This window comes from Mytilus galloprovincialis, chromosome 4 (genome assembly GCF_965363235.1).
Source record: "Mytilus galloprovincialis chromosome 4, xbMytGall1.hap1.1, whole genome shotgun sequence".
Classification (NCBI taxonomy): domain Eukaryota; kingdom Metazoa; phylum Mollusca; class Bivalvia; order Mytilida; family Mytilidae; genus Mytilus; species Mytilus galloprovincialis.
The window spans coordinates 87247401-87250931 of NC_134841.1; positions in this window are offsets into that span (position 1 = coordinate 87247401).

Below are 3531 nucleotides of genomic sequence, written 5' to 3' on the forward strand. Positions count from 1 at the left end.
GAAGTATGCAGATTCATAGAGTATTTCCGAATGTCATATACCTTTGGCTGGATATGTTTCATGTTGTATGCCCCGTCCTCCTTTGAATTTCATCTGTATTGAACACAATCAGTAGTATGTAGATTCAAAGAGGATTTCCGAATGTCATATACCTCTCACTGGATATGTTTCAAATTGCATGCTCCTTTTTTAATTTCATCTGTTTTGATCATAAGAATCACCAGTATGTTATAGGTATGTTGTTGTTAATTCATTTAATGAATGGAATACTTTTTCAATGTGTAAATAATGATGTTTGTTAAACTTGAGTTGATAATGCAGTTCTGCATGAAAAGTTATTTGTAGAGAATAATACAAAGTGATGCTTGCACCAGTGCCAATTTCTCTCTATGACTCTAATATACTATCTTTCGTTATCTAGGAATCAGCGAGTCTGATTACAAGTATCTTGAGAGTTAAGGGATCTAGGTGTTTAAAATTGATTAATTCTTCAACTTATTTTTGTGTTTATGTTTCTAAAGTTAATCTCATTTTAAATTACAAATATATTTTGCCTTAGAAATCTTCTTTTAGAAAATAACTTGCACATTTAAAAATTTTCTTCCTATACATTTAAATAAGTTTGTAATCTTAACTCATTAAAACTTGTATTTACAGGTGCGCTTATCTGATCTATGCCAGATAAAATAAACCGAAGGGCAAATATCTGAGATGCAATATATAGAAACTGTTTTACATGCTTTAGAAGAAAAAACTAGAACTAATGTACATTCTTTGATCGAATACTTTAAGGGATTATTTTCTCTTTCGCTCGCCATACTTTAAGAATGAATAATACCTGTTGGGACCATTGGGGACACACTATAGCTGACTATGCGGTATTGGCTTTGTTCATTGTTGAAGGCCGTACGGTGACCTATAGTTGTTAATTTCTCTGTCATTTTGGTCTCTTGTGGAGAGTTGTCTCATTGGCAATCGTACCACATCTTCTTTTTTTATAACTTGATAGATTTATGTTTGCTCTTGTTAAACTTTCACTGGCAATAAATTAAAGAATATTCATGTCGACAAACAATTAACAATTAACATGATTAATATAGAAAGTAGTTTCTGCAAGATAAGTCGACGGGGATGAAGAAGAGACATTTGACACTGGAAAAATAGTGTATGCTGCAGGAAACGGACAGATTTTCACCTTGATTTAGACCATCTACGAAGCCGCATAGTGTTGTTGCAATGCTTTATTACCGTATACAGAAATCATGACACTTTCATACACAAGGCGTTGAATTAAGGACGTAGCTACCTACTTATGGTAGCAATACACAGTTAGGAAAAAAACTTAAAATTGACACTCATAATTTTTAAACACCCTCCTTCCCCTCCTGTCTAACAAAGAAGGCTTTATATGTGTGTTATGCATGTATATACTTATAGAAAGAGAATCTTCCATAGATTTGATTTCTAATGGTCATAAGGGTGAAATATAATCCCTCTTGGGTGTAACCATGGCAACAATCTGCATTTCTTAGATACAAAATATAGCAAAAAAGGGGGGTGAACATGTCACAAAAGTCTCCAAAATTTGGTCTAAAGGAAAATTTCAATCAATTACAGTAATACCTTTCCTGAATCCATAGGTTTATATCTATCAAGTGGTCCAAAAAAAATCATATGCTTATCTGCTCGTTTTATTGAAAAGATCGAGCGCAAAATCTTTGTTGATAAACACTACAATAATGTATGGACCTATGAACGGTACGGATAGGAAAATACGGACTGTCAATCATATAAATGGCCTATAAAACATGTTAAAAACAATCTTAATGTTCATATAAACCCACTAAGAAGGCTATATTATTCTTCAATTATCTAAAAATCAATTTTATTGTACAAAAACTTTCATATGTAAAAAATTCACAGGGGCCATAATGCGAAACTAAACTTCTAACTGTGTATTGCTACCTATACATCCCGCACAGCCAAATGAATGCCCACTTTAGCAAAGTTTTACTGCCGGACTGGAAAAGTCCAAAGATAAAAACTTTTCCTTTTTAACTCTTATTTGATTTACCCAAGCCAACCCTAAGCTCTAACTAATATTACCTCATAGTTATATTGTTTGTATAGAACACTAAACAGATCCTAACACTCGAATCTGTCAAAAGCCAAAGACATTTATAGACAAACCAAGGTAATTATATAATACTCCTTGGCAACACAAATAGATAGCCATCAAGACAATGCTAGTGAATAATACATCAAAGTGTTTGTGTGAGTTTTTTTGGAATTCTGTCACTGAATATGCTGACTTTGCAAGAACACTGCTGATGCATCATAAAGAATTGTGATTGCTAAATCTGGGACTTTTTCCTTTTTTTTCTAAATGATTCCGTTTTTTTTTCTTTCTCTCCAACAAAGTGTCACCCTAACAATGTATTTTGAACACATAGCTGAGTCGGTAGAGCTGTTTGTTACCGAGCTAAAACTGTAGGCTAACGAAGGCAAAGACGAGGTTGACAATGGTTTTAATCGTGGTGTAACGATCTTAAACTATCACGGTCTCTGTTTTCTTTCTTGGTCTTTAAATCACCTTTTTTTGTTCTATTAATTTGTATTGGTTAATGCAAGATGATAACATTCAGAAATGTAACCCACTGAGCTCGTAGAAGAGTAGAATATTAACCAATGTTAACCCATTGCGTGAGGAACCTTGGTAACTTCAACACTGGCTTTACGTAAGGACAATAATAAGGGCTTTCATATAATTATGTAGAAAATATGAAATGCGTATGTTTGGGAAAAAGTAAGGATATAAAGTGCGGATATAAAAAGTAGCAGAGACCACTCACTTTAGATCTAATCACAAGAAATTATAGTGCATAACCATAATGGACTTCTTCCAACAGGCTTCAAGAATTCGGAGTTGGTTAATTTGTTTATGCGCATTTCCTCTCGGAGCCCCTTTTCTAAAGTCTATGGCGGTTTTTTTTAAATATCGCCTTTTCTTTTCATGACTGACCATTGGCCAGCATAATCTTCTTTGGTAAATATTCTTAGTATAATTCCTCTGCGACTTATCTAAAAAAAGTGGTTGTTGTTTGTTGCTGTATATCATATTTGCATTTCGTTTATTGTTTTGTGTATGCATCATACCGTTGTTTTTTCCCGTTTATATGTTTGACAGTTGTTATCACGTGGCTATGCAGACGGGGTTTGTTCATTATTGAAGGCCATATGGAAACATATAGTTTCTAAGATTCACGTCACTTGGTTTCTGGCGTAAAGATGTCTCATTGGCAATCACACTACATCTCCTTATTTTATATAATTTTTCAATCTATATTTTTTATTCTTGATTTTTTTTTGCTTGTTGTTTTATGTTTGCCATTCGTTTGTGTAACTCTATTCTTCTGTGGAATACACATGATTCGTATGTTGATATCGTTTAAAGTACCAATATATACCAAGACACAGGAAGGTCAAGCTGTCCCTTAATTTACTACAGTCCAAGGATAACTAACACTCAAA